The sequence below is a fragment of the Anser brachyrhynchus genome (assembly GCF_964034855.1).
Source record: "Anser brachyrhynchus genome assembly, chromosome: 13".
In the NCBI taxonomy this organism is placed as follows: Eukaryota; Metazoa; Chordata; class Aves; order Anseriformes; family Anatidae; genus Anser; species Anser brachyrhynchus.
In genome coordinates, this window is record NC_137708.1 from 13,935,099 (window position 1) to 13,950,941 (window position 15,843).

The window sequence follows — 15,843 nt, forward strand, 5'->3', positions numbered from 1 at the left end:
TGGTGATACAGGAGCTGCGGTGTGCTGGCAGAAGAGATGCACGTTTCTGCCGCGTCACAGTGAAAGCTTAAACATCCCACGCACAATCCCAGAATCTGAGCTTCCACCCCAGCAGGAGGTGCCGCAAACTGGCACAACCCTTTTGGGGCCCTGCACTGTGTTGGGCCCCGGGTCACGCTGGCACTCCTGTCCTGTGGAGCTTCATGGCACTGAGTTTTATGTAGCAGTAATAACATGGTATCCGTACAGATTTACTGTTTCTATATTCTTGAAGTTACAGTTGTTTCTACTGAGTCAAAGGCTCTGAAAAATACAATATGATAACCTAAGACTAAAGTCTGATGCTTTTAGATGGTGCGTATGTGAATGCCAGAGAAGATTAGTGCCTTTTAAAACTCTTTTCAGGTATTATTTTTTGCATGTCTGAGAGAAGATTATAGGACTTAAGCAGTCACTGGGAAATGAAGTAACGTTTACCACTGCTGGGGCTATGCTTGAAGCAAGAGAACCCCATGGCAGTTGGACTGATTTCATGTTTGGGACACCGAGGACATGTGATGTGGCCATCTGCCAAAAGTTTCTGTTGGCTCTCAAGCAATGCTGCAAGGTAAAACAATAACATAAGGTCATCAAACAGCGAGTAATGCTGCTGCTGGCAGCTGCACAGGGACCGGAAATATTTGCACAGCCTCTCGGGATCCTGTTGGCAGTGCCCTGACAGAAAGGCCAGGTCCAGGCACCTGGAGAGGGTACCCGGCTGCCAGGCTCAGGAGCTGAAAGGTCCTGTTGTGGTGCTGGTGCTGGCAGCGACCGTACTGCTGCCACTTGCCTGTAGGTTAGCTCTCTGAACAGGAGGAGTCTTGTGGCTGGACTCGGTCTGGCAGAAAGGACAAAACTTTGCTTAAGTCATTTGCTGAAATGTATCATCAGGCACTAGAGGACCTGCTACTGGGCTTATAATGTATATTTTAAATTGCATTTTATATAGCAAATCCCCTCCCCATTCCTTCCCTCTCTAGCTGGGAAACAGCATTTTTAAGTTGAGGAAGGGGCTGTAATTCACCTTTTCCAAAAAGCCCTTCTAAAACATATGTACCATTCAAACTCTGCTTTTAAATGTCCCTCTCACACAGTGGAGCCAGATCCCAAAGCCAGCTTAGCGTTATTCTAATTTGGAGTGATTAAAATTTATGGGGACTAATCTGTTGGAAAGCATATGTCAGAGCGGTGTTCAGCTGATCAAGTACAGTACCTGATAACTTCGAGTGATTCTGCTCTGTGATCTATAGCCTGATTTTCATGGAAGGTATTTAACCTGCAGTTATGAGAGTAGAAAGAAATAATGAAACGTGGTGTAGGCTTAAGGAAAAAAAATAGATGAAATCAAAGTTATTGAAAAATAGCTGGTGGGAAAGGTGAAGGTGTTATGTTACTAACAGGAACCAACAGCCCTGCTAAACCGAGGGACTGGGAGGCAGATGTGGAGCTGAACTGCCTGAAATTCAGGCAGATGAGGTGACACGATGGCACTCCATTGAAACTAATCCTGTTCAGGGGCACCAGAAAGGATTTTCAAGGCAGGTTTTTGCAGAATTAATAACCTTCTTTGAAACTCCTGGGGAGCAGCAAGTTGCTCGGCAGGATCGCTGGGCTGAGGCATGCAGCGGGCTGATGAGCTGCCCCCACTGCGGGGCTGGGTGCTTTGGGCAGCTCGGGCCACCTAGACTGAGCTGGGGTCTGAGTCCTGTGGCCATGAAAGTGGCAGGTCACAGATGGAAAATCCAGCTTCAAATCCTGCCTGGCATCTCCTGGACAATTCCTTACGAGAACACATTGTGTGTGCCATTTTTTGGGTGCTTCCCATTCTGCTGAGCTGCAACTTACTCAGATTTGTTCAGTTAATGTCCCGTGCAGTGCTAAGCACAGTGTGAGGAACTCGTTTTCTACCTTTGTGCAATGAATCAAGCCACCCTTTGCCGTCACTCTTCGTTGAGTGCTGTTGAGGAGAGCTGGGATAGTTTGCTTTAGGAGGAAGAAATGTGCTGATGAATCAGGAGCAGTGGCAGGCTCCCAGAAGGACGTGTCCCTTCTCTTTAATAAGGTGTCTTACATTGTAACCTCCTCATCATTTTTAATAAGCTCTTGCGCTGTCAAGCAGCACTTGGCTATTTTTCTCATCTTCTACCTGCTTATGAAAAGGGCTTACAGGAGATGAATGATGAAGAGGAGACGCTACGAGGATGGCTGCTCCGTGCAAGCAATCAGGGATTTGGTCCATGTGGAAGTGAGCTTTCTCTGGTTTTTTGTCCAGTTTTCCAAAATAAGTTGCTGACATGGGGAACATTCCCTGATATGTATGTATGGCCCAAGCTCCTTTCCAAAGTGGGCTCGAGGTGGGGGCTAGGTGGCTGGCCAGGCGTGAACTGAGGAAGCAAAGCATGACTTACCATATGCATTTCCTTTTTTTTTTTTTTATCTTTTCTTATGTTTACTGGAATTGTACTAGTGCTGATAAGTGAGAACATGATCCTCCTAGCTAGGTGTGAGCACATCAGTCAGTCTTTTTCATGAGCATTCTTCAAAAGGCTTAAGGATGGTATAAAAATGATTCATGTTTGAATTCAGTCTGAACACTTCGTCACTCTGAACTGGAAACTCTTGTTCAAAACTATTCCAAACAGTTCTGTGAAAGAGAAATTATCCAGCAGATATTCCTTACTCTATCTACCGTGGGGTGATTTGTTACAGCAAAATGAAACTGTCCGGCAGTAATAATTTCAGAAAAGAAATCCTCTTCATCAGTGCAATGAGAATGTGGTCTTTATAATTTATTATGGCAGCACCAAAGAAATCTATTGCATGCACCTAGCTCTTCGAGTTGGAGAGATTTCCTACAGCTTTTGTTCCCTTCCCTCTTGCAGGAGATTACCCTGGCCCAGACATAGCGGCAGTGCTCCTCCACACCTAGCTCCTGGTGATCAGCAGGGGCTATGTTACTGGCTCAGGGTCACACAAAGCAAACAAAACAACTTATTTTTCCTATATTTATGGCAGCTGGCTCTAGTGGTGTCCGTAAGTGCTCCCCGGTAGGGGTGAATCCCAGTAGGGGGGTTCAAAACTGGCCTCCAGAGAGAGCCTCTTTCTGCCTTAAGTAGCTTATTAAAGTATAAATCTCTTTCCAGATAGACTAGGTTGACCCTTGCAGTGTGTTTCCTGTGGAATAGTTCATATCATAGCTCATAGTGATATTTTTGTTTGCCCGTAGGGATGAATGTGTTGTTGCAATCCTTTAGTTTGCAGTGTGTTCGAAAGAGAAAGGTCTTTCACGTATTTCTGCTTCGTTGCTCTCAGAAAATTACCGGTCTTCTGCTTTAATTAAAGGCTCACGTAGCTAAACTTAATAAGTATGTTAGTCAGCAATATTTCTTAAAGCTTTGTCTGGGTAAATATATTTTTTATTACAGGAATGACTCAAAAAAAATAAAGCTCTTTAACTGCTGGTTTTGATTCAAAGGGTCTGAAACACATTTTTGAGACCAGTGAGCTTTATGAAGGGCTGCAGTGCATTCAAAACGATTCCTAGTAGCTTTTCCACTGCAATATTCCTCTTCTTCATGATGCCAACATCCAAAATCCTTTGCTTGATTGAGAGGCTGCCTTTCATCTCACACAGCCAAGGAAAGCTGATGTGCATCCCTCCAGCACATGCCACAAATGTGAAAAAGGAGCTGCATGCCCTAAGCCAGTCTACCCTTGTACATCCTCACCTGGCCCCAAGTATTCAGAAATATTCCAAGAAAGCTCTCCTGCAGCGAGGTCAGGGCGATGGCATGTGGGGACACTGTCATGGGTCATTGACAGGGTTGCTGTAGACTTGAGAAGAAAGCAAGCCCTGCTTGGAAGGAGGCAGGAGGCAAAAAGCCCCTTCCTTCATGCTGGCGTGGGGCAGTGCAGCTGCACACAGGTAGCACAGATGTGGAAGTACCAAAATCAAGGTAGAAATAATCCCACCTCCACCTGTATGCTGTCCTTGGAATTGTAACTGGGTTGTTACTGTGCTGAAATGTGCTTTGTGCTTCTTAATATGTTTATTAGGTTGGTGGTATATGATCTATTATGTTCTTAATTATTTTCTTGCTCGTAAGTGTCTGGATTTTTGTGAGTGATGAGATAGGGCAGTGTAATGCTGTCACGTAGGAACCTTAACTGAAGCGAAGGGCTTGGCTTTTTAATACAATTTATATTTATGAGAAACTAATATAAGATGGTTTTACATTTTCAAAGTACTATAACTAATATAAGATCATGAAAATAATGATGGTCAGGTTTGTCAGGATTTGGTCAGAAATTATGTGAGCAGAAACTGAGCGGCTGTAGGACTTGGGTCCCAATTTTGCAAAACACTTCAGTATTCATTTAATTTTGTGGGCAGGGCTGGTGTCCTGCGTTAAGTCCCAGAGTCTAAAGGAAGTTACTGAGTATTGATTGAGGGCATGAGTACCTAACATGCTGTGTTCTGTAAAACAGGGTTTGATCTAGGGCAGGATTGAATCGATAGTGAAGCTGGTGTTTGAATCTTGTATTTATTCTCAGGGAGCCTTACTTGCTGAGCGTTTGCAGAGGATGCATGTGAAGAGTGTGCTGAGCACGGCAGGATTAAACTGCCTTTGAATTTGATTCCCTAATTTCTCTTGGGGTTTGGTTGGTTTGTTTGTTTTCCCTGCCACTGTGGGTGAAAATAAAGCTCAAGTGGCGTGTTTGGTTGTTACAGTCACAGAGTACCCTGAATATCAGCAGCTGTCATCCGCACAAGGAAAAGAACCAGTTTGGTACTTCTGGAAGTAATGAGCCCAGGGGACAGTCATCACTGCTATTAATACATTGAGATGTTCGGAATGTGCCCGTAAGTTACTCAGCTTCAGAGCTCCTTACTCAGTGCTGCATCTGGCTGTGAAGTTTCATAATGAAGTCATTCAAAATTAAGTGGTTTGCAAAAAACCAAATCCATTTGAATCCTTAGTATTCATTTTTTTTTATTTCATAACAATTTCAACTTCATAGTACTGAAGGCTCTGCGTGTGTATAGCAATGTTTTTATTCTTTAATTTCAGTTCAAGAAAAATATAAAAGTAACAATATTTGAATCCCTATTTCAAACTGCTCACTGGCAAATAAGTTTTCCCCAGTATAAATCAAGGTGTTGTCAGAATACACTTTTCTCAAATGTCAAGGTCAGCTAGAGGTTTGTAAAATTGTTCATGCCAAGAGAAACTAACGAACCAGTTAAGAGACTGATAGAGAAGTTTGGATCTGAATATGTTGGTTAATCATCTGAGAGTCCACTAAATATTATTTTGATTACTTTCTTGACTTTATTTCTGTATTTAATTTGAATAAATGTGAGTCACACAAACTAATTTTGCTACGAGACATGTCTCGGAGTCCTCTTGGAACCTATTTTAATTTTATGTTACATATAGACTAGCATGCAGAATAATCACAGCAGTTGCTGCACAGGTATTTTAGACATTGATATAGATGTAGCATAAAATTGGAATACATGCTGTACTTTAAGCTACTCAAGTGAATGGATAGCTCCAGGTGGACTTTGAAAATGTTATGAGGTGACCATTTTCCCAATGATTAGCACCCAAAATGCTGCCATAACTCTTAGAACTTCGCTCCCACGTGTTGGCATTGAGAGGAATGTGGGTTCAGTCAAGGGCATCTATGGAAACTTCAACTCAGAGCTTTGTAGATCCAACAGACCCTCGAGGGGCAAGGAGCAGGCAGCATTGTTGGTAAGAACAGGGTCCTCTAGAGCCTGGAATATCTGAGGTCTCTTTCCTTGGCTCACTCAGTCTCCCAGATTTATTTTCAGTTCTCTGTAATCACCTTGAAGTCTCTTCTTGGGTCGTTTGAACTTCACTGACTCACTGGAGAGGTAAAACAAGACCTGGAAAGGCTGTTTTCCTGATGAAAATCTTCAAGACTGGGCCGTCTCTTCTCCTGCTGTACTGCACTCCAATCCTCTCAATTTTCACCAGCGCGCAGCAAAATCACAGGCTCCGTTTTCAGCACCAGCTCCCTTTGCCAGCTCATGAAAAAAAGTTCCTTTTTCCTCTTCTAAATCCAGCTTTATTCCTTCATTCTCAAGAAGGGGAATTGAGGTTTTAAGTCAGTAGCCTTACTACATCTAAGGGATGGTAGAGGCAAGCGATGTAATGCTGTTGGCAACTCAAATACACTCCTCTGAGAGCAAGCCTCCCCCCAACAGGCGCTGCTTTTGCAACCCCATGCACATGCTGAAGTTTTCCAGCAGCGCTTAAATTTCCACTGACCTCAGTAGCCCAGACTGTCAGACCATCCAAAGCCTTGCAAAAGGAATCATTTAAATAAACATGCAGTCTGACCTCCCAGAGGAGGGCTGATAATTAAGCACTAATTTGAGCAACATTTTAAAAGCCATTATGGATTTTATTTGCAGATCAGCAACTGCTTAAATGGATGGCTTTAGGGCATGAGAGTTGTGCTCATCCTTTTTAAATGTGTAAGGTGCTCTCCTTGGGCAGCTGTGCTTGGACCCTTCTTGGTTGCATTTTGGAGAGCTGAAGGAGTAACAGGTTCAATGCAAGCCTGGTTTTACAACACAGATATATTTTAATCAGGGCTAACTTGCTGACAGTGTAATGGAATGTGCATATTTCTTATTTCTTTCACTCATCAGGAATGTAACTGGTGAAACTGAAACAGATAATTAGAGCTTATAGCAAAACAAAAGCACTTCTGGTAGGTACTAGAAGAACAAGTGGAGCCCATTTCCCATTGACATTCTGATGTATCCCACAACTCTGCTTGATGCCTTAGACATAAAAAACCAAACAACAACAAAACAGGACTGAAAAAAATGTGGCCGAGTTCCTGGGAGCCCTGAGCACCATTGCCTGAGAGTGATGAACCGCCTGATTTGTGCAGTGCTAGCAAGAACGCTCGGGGAAGAGTTAGCATCCGAAGGAAAACACAATAACACTTTAAATCTTGGCCTTGGCTAAGTGGCAGCCTGCATTAATATATAATGGTATGGGCTAAATCAAGCACCATAAATATAGACTAGCTAACACTGGCTCCACATGGATCCAGAGCAACTGAAATAATACATTTCTTACTGGGAAAAAGCCCAAACTGAAACCAGCTTTGTCCTGTCAGACACATAACACCTGCTTATATAAATACAAACTACTGGCTTTTGCCTAGAGTAAGATGTGCCTCGATTATTTTCAAATTACTCCGTAATTATGATAGAAAAAATGAAGAGTATCTATATTACATTGAACGTCTATGAACTCTGAGTCAGGCAAGGCTACAGCTGGTGCTTTACTTTGTTTTGAAGTTAGGAGTGCAGATTTTGGGGCTGATCAGTAATTTCCATTAGTGGGTTGTCCCTTTCATCTTCAGCACTTTTTGGCAGCGATGGTGATGCTGACACCGAGCACCGTGCATGGTCGTGTGTTAAGCAGGAGGGCAGGAGCCTGAGCCTGGGTTTGTGCCTGAGCTGTGTATTTGTCTGGACCTAGAGCTTGTGGTAAGCTGTGTGGAGGTTACCGGCCACGCTCCTCTTGTGAAGGAGCATGCACGGGTTGGATTACACGCTCGACAACATGTGCAAGAGCGTGTGATGTTCTTGCTGATAAAAGGGTGGTTGAACAAACAGTCCCCAGCGATGACCCACTGCGGAACCCACAGGGAAGGGGGATTACTGGATGGAAAGCACGTGCAAGATCAAACAGGCAAGTATTGCGTGGCTTGGTACAAGATGTTACACCGCATCCGCTGAGCAAGGTGACCGGGCAGCTCCCATCTCAGTGGGAAAGGCGCAGAGCACGCGAGACAACCGGATTTTCAGCAAACATTGAAGCATAACACTGGTATTAACCTCTGTCAGGTTCCCAAATGCATCCCGGTTGCCTGCCTCTTCCTGGCTAGCAGCGAGTGACTCATGCCATGACCCAATCTGGCCTATTTGGGACCCAGCCAATTCCATTCCCCAGCTGCTTGCTGTTGAAGTAGCTCTGCTCGAGCAGTGGCAGCTGCGAGCCTGGGTGGCTGTTGAGGAATGCGTGCTGGACTGCAGTCCCTTTTTCTGGGGCGTGCTGCTTGTGCTGGCTGCTCTGCCCTACCCCGTTTTAGTGGTATTTGGGGACTCCTGGCTCTCCACATGCCCTGGGGTGCTGTAAGCTTGCGAGCTGTCACCCTTCAGCAGCAGCACAGCTCCTCCAGAGTAGCTCAGCTGGCAGCATCCAGCACGTGGAGCCGATGGAGGGAGAGAGAGGACAAGACTCACCTCCAAAAATACGTGTGGCCCAAGGTGGGGAGTGATGCAGAAAGCCTGGTTCATGGTGGTTGAGCTCAGGGTGTACGAGGTGTGTCTGTCCAGCAGTTTCCTGGGGGAGCTGGCCTCAGGGAGCAGGAGCTCTTTGTGCTCCTCCCCAGGGCAGCTGGACTGGTGCCTGCCACAGCCTTAGGGTGGGCTCCAGCCCCCATCCGTGCAGTGGGGGCTTCTGCACCCTCTCCGCCTGCCCAGGGGGGCTCTCGGCCTTTTATCTCTGTGAGGGTGCGCCACAAGCCCTGCGAAGCCTTCCTGTTATCACCCTCTCTGTTCGTGTGTCTGGAGTGATTTCAGTTGCAAAGAGAGAGACGGTGGAGACCTCGGAGTTTAATTCAAGATTGTCATCTAGAAGTAATGAGGTAATTATCCTTCTAAATCTGTGTGTTGTGATGAGGCAGAAAACAACTTAGAGTCAAGCAGAGGTCATTGACTTGCTTTATTCTTGTTCAAGAATGCCAAAATGTAAATGATTACACTAACAGCGTGTCAAGGTTGTCAGTAAGCACGGAAACATGTCATGTATCTGTCCTGCCGGGAACGAAGATTTCGCTTTTGTGTGCTCGGGATTTGGTATGTTAAAAACCAGTAGGCAGAATGAAAAGGAAGTAGCAGCTCCTGCACTGTCTGGTGTCCTCTGGATGAGAATAGTTTTCTTTACTACCAATATCCTTAACAAAAAATAAATTTAAAAGCTGTGCAGGTAAACATGCAATTGCGGTTTGGTTTTGCACCAGCAGGAGGTGGGCTGTAGGCAAATTGTGGCTGCTGTGCCTACCTTCTGCCAGGGCACTGGGGCCGAGGTGGCACTTGTGAAGCTGCCCCCGAGGAGCACCAGTGCTGGGAAGTCCGGTTGGACCATGGGCCAGGGCCTGGGTCTTGCTTCTGAGGAAGCCTCCTCTTGTTTTAATAGCTCTTCCTGCAAAAATGAGATAAACTTGACTTTTCCTACTACATATCTGCAGTGAGAAAGCAGCTGTAGAGTTGCCAAGAGGAACCTGGGAGAAAATTGAAATGTGTGCTATTTTTTTCCCCCCTATTTTCCAATAGATGGAGGCATTCTTCATCTAGCACTATAAACCGCTAAGCCTTTAGGTCATAAACAAGAGAAATAGTTTAAATAATAAAATGCTGGGAGGGACGCACGTGTCAGCACCTGGAAGCCGTGCAGGCTTGGCAATAGCTCTTTTTGATCAGACGTCTCCATCAAGCTCCCCAAGCCTCCCTGCAGTGTGCAGGTAGCAAATTGGTACTGATGGCAGCATAATGAGCCCGGCCAGGAGAAACCGATGCCTGCCATCGCAGCTGGGAACAAATCAATTAACGGGGCAGGCACTTGTAGGGTGGGCAGCCTGGGCTGTGCTGTTCTCGGCTTGTGCCATCCGCTTCTGGGGTCCCTGCATGCTCTACCCCACGGTGGGCATAGGGAAGGGCTGCTCCTGCCTCCTGCAGCTGCCTTGGAGAGGGGTTGAGTCTGGGGGAGAGGTGGCAGCAAGGCAGATGAGCTTGTGGAGAAAGGGGAAAGGCCCTGTGAAGAAAATAAGGATGTTTCTGCTTATAAAATACGACACAGGTGGCTGTGAAGCAGGTAAACCTGGGAGAGGATTCAGAAGGATCAAGAAAAAAAGGCATATAACATCACTTGCCTTGCCATGGGAACATGGGGTGTATTTGTTTTCTCTCCATGGTAGTGCTGCTTCTCTGGGAGGTTACACGGGTGGCTGCGAAGAGTTTGTTCCCATGTGCTTGTCTAGGGGAGGCCTGTGAATGCCCTCGGAAATAACCTTTGTGTCTCGTTGATTTGACAGTTATGTATCTGAGGCTTTTCAGGACTCACAGTGGACAAAATATACCAAGTTACGGAAACAAATTTTAATAAGTCCTAAGGTCAAATCGAAGTGCTGCTGTAGTTTGCACCGAGCTGTTGCTCTGGTTTTACAAGCAATTGCCCCCCTGATAACTAGAGCCTCTCCTTTGCTTTCATCCGGAGCAGATGCTGCTCCCTCAGGGTGCAGGGAGAGGAGACTGCAGCGATAACCTCAAGGCCAAACACCTTGGCAAGCAAATTTTCAAGCTCCAGGGTGTAGTGACTTAACCAAGTCATTTCCCTTAATGTACTTATTGTGACTTAGGGCTTTTTCCTCTGCCCCATAGCAGGCGGACTGGCAGGCTCCGACAAGCAGAGCGAACTGGGTATCAGTGAGCAGGGGTGTTGGGGATGGGGTAGCACTAGCTTAGAGGTATTCTCCTGTTTCTGTAGCTAAATCTGCTGCTCCTGTACTCTCAAATGAGCAGAGTACTGATTCACAGCCCTGTGTCATCCACAGCTACTTTTCATGCTGCGATCAGAAGGAGAGAGTGGGCAGAGGTTCAGGGCTTCACAACCAGGCTTTGCTTTAGAGATGCAGTCTCTTATTTAGACAAGGAACTGAGAACCAGAACCCAAAAATAAACAGCTTTTATCCTTTCATATCTTTGCAGCTCTGATTTTTTTTCCCCCCTCCAAAACAAACGTTCTCTCCTACATGTAAACACTGACATTTCTTTCAATAAATTTCCAACAGAGGTTTGAAAGAGCTGTGTCTTTGCAGAAAGCCACATTAATTGAATAATTTCTGCTTTTGACAGGCATTTGAAGATAGAAACTTGTCTGTGAGCAGAGTACCCACGGTTTTTCAGTAATAAGTCAGTACTTCGAGGAACTAAAATCTCAAGAATTCATGCCTTTTAGTGCTCCGTTTATGCTCCAGTTCATATTTGTACTGCAAACGACAGGTTTGTGTTTAAGGAATTGGTAAATTGTATTTGTGTATGGGAAAGCATCGACACGAGTTGTGTAGAGCAAGTAGGAAATGAAACCCTAAGCCCCAGGGAAGCTGCCAAAGTTTGAATGTATGTTTTGGAGTGGGGTACGTGTTCAGTCGTAACAGTTTTGCAAATCAAAATACCCAGAAAGGCTTCAGTTTTAGACAGAGCTGTTTTGTGTTTGTCACGTCGGTCAAAACCATCCACTTTTACCTGGCTGAAGCTACATGGTTCAGTTACAGCTCCACAGAAATGTGGGCCCAGTGGATCGGCCACCAAACTATTTGGGGCAGGCTTTTTGTTGTAAGGGCTTTGGTCCTCCCCAGCGTATGCGAGGTGTGCAGCCACTCCAGGCTTCTTGGACTAAGCCTCCCTAGTCCCAGCAGTTACTCTGATTTTTCTGTTTGGGGAATTTTGTAAAAATGTGAAACTTGCTTGTGATGTTACATTGCGAAGCATGCCGGTCTGCATTTTGTTTTATAAGATTAAAATATCCTCTGTATCCCTTTTCGTATTTCCTTCAAGTCAGGCTGGAATTCCCAAGCTTCTCTTTCCCTCTCTCACTGTTGTAACCAAGAAGAATTAAATTTTGTCCAGTCTAACAACCGTGACCTTTTCAATGTCATGCGCTTGTATTGAATTTCATCTGAGCTAGGGACTTTTCTTCCGGCATCCAGAAAAATCTCTTTGCCCTACAAATAACTTTCACAAATGCAGAAGCCGGTCACTAATCAGAAGGGAGAAATGCCTGGAGCTTTGATACTCGCCGTTCAGCTGGTGGCTGTCCACACGTGCAATGCTGCTAAGGGTGTCTGGAAGGAGGCTGTATGCAGCCGGTCCCTTCTGACACGGGGATGTCTGGGGCAGGGAGGGGATCTGATCAGCAGAGGCTGAGCAGCACTTAATTTGTTCCTGTTGATCTTCCAGCAGAGGCACCAGGCACTGTGATCAAACACCGGGCTGCTGGACCGAGATAAAAGGTGTCTGCTTCTAACGTCATTGGCTAACAACACGGCTGCTTGTGGTGGAGCAAAGTCCCCTGACCCAGGGGTGAAGGTGAGGAGCTCTTAGGTCCTTTGTCACCAGGTGGGGCAGGGGCATGGAGCACACCCTCCAGTGAGCCCATGAGGATGGAGCGTGGGCTGCCTCCACTCTGGTCTGGAAGCGAGGTGTTTGCTGCGGAGCCTGAATTGTACCAGGGTGAGAGAGGGAAGGAGCTAATATAGTGCTCAGCTGGTGGGCAGCTAGTCTGGCAGGGGGAAATGAAGGCAGCAGAGATGCTCTCTCTGTCCTAAGCAGGCTGGGATGCTCCGTGTTTATGATTTTTGTGAGTTTGGAGCCTCACGCAGCAAAAATGACTAGTTCTCGCAAGAAGCGTGCCATATGTTGTTGCATATGGCTGAAACATCTGCATACGTACCCAGGGATCTGAGAGATGTGGGCAGCTTCTGTTACAAATCTAGCAGTGAAGGAATTATCTTTTGGATTTATCCACGCGTTTGTTTATTTTTAACCTCTAAGGCCTTAATAATATAGCGGGTAAAGCTCTTGGAGGGAAGTTGTTTTCCTGCCTTTGTCTTGATGGGATTTCATGAAACCTGCAGTGAGAAGTGCGTATAGAAGGTACTGACAGCTGTTTGTCCAGGAGCTACCAGTGCTCCAGCCACCTCTGGGGATTTGCGAAGTCTGAGTGAGTTGTCCAAAGCTCTTCCATAAACTGCTACTACCAAGGAAGCAGCAATAGGAAACTACAGATACGACACTCAATCTAAAATCCTTCAATCTAACAGATATTTTTGCATCTTCCATCATCCTTTTTGTCCAAGGCTGATTCCTGTGATTCATGTATGTGATTTCTTTATACTATACTACAAAGTACAGAGCATCCAGTGGTTATATCGTTAAGGTAAGGAGTTTAATAGGATTACAAAAAAGGTGAACAAAAAAATATCTGTAGTCACAGTAGCTCAGATGCATTGGGATAAAGCCTGCTGGTCCTCCTGCTCAGAGATGTTCACTGACAGTACAAGACTCTTGGAGCAGTGGCAGCAGCAGATCTGTTGTTTGTAGGTGGGAATTTTTCTGTTTTTGTCAAAGTTACGGGGTTTTCATGCAGGAGTTTATAAGGGACCAGAGATACTGATTCTTTATTGTGTTCGTACAGGAAGGCAATCCCTTATCCTGGCAAATGGTAAGGGTAAATACCACAGATTGGTGAAGAAAGTGATGTTTATGTGGTTCCCAGCTGAGCTAGGATGTGGAGCTCCTGAGGAGCCCTATCATGGGGATCTGAAGCATAAAGTGCTTTTTCTAAGCACATGCGAATGCAAAAAGACTGACCTCCTTCAGTTGTATTTGCGGTGCAAAATTCTCGATCACGTGTAAATTCCCCCAAACTTTTAAGCAGATGGTAGCAGATGGTGGAGGTGGATAGGGGGTGAAGAGATGGAAAATCATCTGACAAAGCAAATGAAGGAACCGATTGAACTAGTCCTTAAATATAAACGTATTCCAGGCAGCGTTCTGCAAACCTCCTTTCATCATCCTACGGAGGGTGGACTACTGATGGGGTGAGGCATATGGAAGGTGGGGGAAGGTGAGTCACCCGCGCTTTGAGCACAGCTTGTGCTGCTGCTTCTTCACCTGCATCCTCCCAGTTCCCACATGCAAGAAAAGGGGGCGGTAACACACGTGGACCCAGTGGGAATATCTAAAGGTGGGTGCCTGCAGCGTGCTGTTACTTTCTCTAGCCTACAGAAGGGCCACCTGGTAAAAAGCTGGTGGTACATGAGGGCAAGGCTGTGTTTATGCTGCTCCGGGAGGCTGCCCAGCTACCTCCTGAATAGCACTTCTGCAAAAGTGTTGAAGGCACGTGTCTGTGCCGTTTTAATGCTCCAGCAGAGCTCCTCAGCATTACACCTGACAGGGGAATGACTGAATGTATTTCAGCACATCAAAGAGTTGACTACCCGTACAGGCGTTGCACCCAAACCTCTCCAACTCGCTGTATTGTTTCAAGACAGCTATAATTAGGTATAATAACTGCAATCAGAATTAAAGCTCCTCATAATGGAGATACTTGCTTCTTAATTCAGTATTAAAATAGTCTATTTCAATATTGGGTAAACACTTCAGAGAAATCGATGAAATATATTGCACAAACATCTGATTTGTGGATGGTCTTGGGTGAAAACTATTGGGGGGGAGAGAAAGGAGCCCAGATTGAAGCCCTGTACTTCAAAACAACATGAGCTAGGAAATAATGTCATCTGTTTATTCAGTATTGCTTGCAACCTGCTATTATGTGTAAGAGAACATATGATTCCTACAGAAGGTTTCTTGGATGGCAGAAATTCCTAAATACTATTTTAATTATCTTATGCCAATAGCTTAGCATTTGTGGAAGGTATCATCTAATTAAACTAGAATTTTTAAGTATCAGACAGCCTGAAGACCAGTAATAAGAGACCAAGATCTGTCTGTATTGCAGATGGGATGTGCTACTCTAATAGGCAATATATGGCTTTAGGCAATATTTAATTGAGTAGTTAAACTATCTTTTCCAGACGGGAAAATAAGTTACTGCTCATCTCTTCAATTTATTTTAGCTACACATTGTTTACTGAGGGAGTGGCAAGGGAGTGTAGGACTTCCCCAGATATGTCCAGGATGATTTGTTCTCCCTGTACATCATAAACCCCTCAGTTCAAGGAGAATGGCTTCTACGCATGTGGAGAATGGGGTATATATAGCTGCAGCTGTGCTCTCCTTCCTTCAAAGGATACGCTGCTGGTCGTTGTGGTGGGATCACAGAGATCCAGTCTTCCAGTTCTGCTAGACTTTGCTGTGGGCAAATATACATGTTTAAAAAAATACGTGTAATATATATATTTCAAAAATGCAGGAGAACTGCTGTTTGAGAACTCTGCAGCCAGATCTGGAGTGCATGTCCTGCCAGGGCTGTGCAGTTTGCCCGAGAAGCTTTTCCAAGCTCTGGGACAGCCTGAAAATCTTCAGTTTGAGCCACAGCTTTTTGTAGCTGGAGAAATTTTAAATTATCTGGAAATTTTCAGTTTTCAGTCTGTTATTCCTCCAGTTGCCCCAAATCAGCCAAATAAGCACACAGAAATACGCAGTATTGTCTGGTGCATGGGAGCAGAGCTTAAACCATTAGTGGAAACTTTCAGTTAATTATATAGGCTCCACGTGATTTCAGATCTCCAGGCTGTACTTTTTCCACAGTCAAGTGCCCACATCTGATTGTGGCCATGTGATGGTGTGTTAGCTTCAGTGCCTTACGCTGGCTGCAGGAGCACAGCTGATATTTGATCTGGCATTAAGTCTTCTGGGACAAAGTCACTCCTTGGAAAGTCCTGAGCAGATCTGAGTCGGTCGGCTGGGTTGGTGCCAGGCTGGTGTTTTGTGTCCTGTGGCTGTCATGTTTTTGATTGAGTGCTTTGAGCCTAAAAACTGATTCTTCCCATCTCGCAGAACCACGGCCTGCCCAAATCCTCCACGACTTGTGAATATTTGTGAACATAATAACACGTCTGTGTGTGTGGCAGAGCACTGGATTCAGTCTGTCCATTCCCAGACAATTCACAGCTTGCTTTCCACTTGGCCAGTTCTCCTACCTGCTGTGGGCTGACTGAAAT

General features: G+C 45.4%; 1 protein-coding gene across 1 annotated transcript in view; it reads left to right on the top strand.

The window, feature by feature from the left end:
• GPR50 (G protein-coupled receptor 50) overlaps positions 1-15,843 on the top strand; it is a 119,279-nt gene that overhangs the window by 86,339 nt on the left and 17,097 nt on the right. Inside the window, exon 3 of the mRNA XM_080554036.1 lies at positions 12,116-12,244. The gene's annotated coding sequence lies outside the window, so the exon portion shown is untranslated. The remainder of the gene's footprint in view (positions 1-12,115; positions 12,245-15,843) is intronic.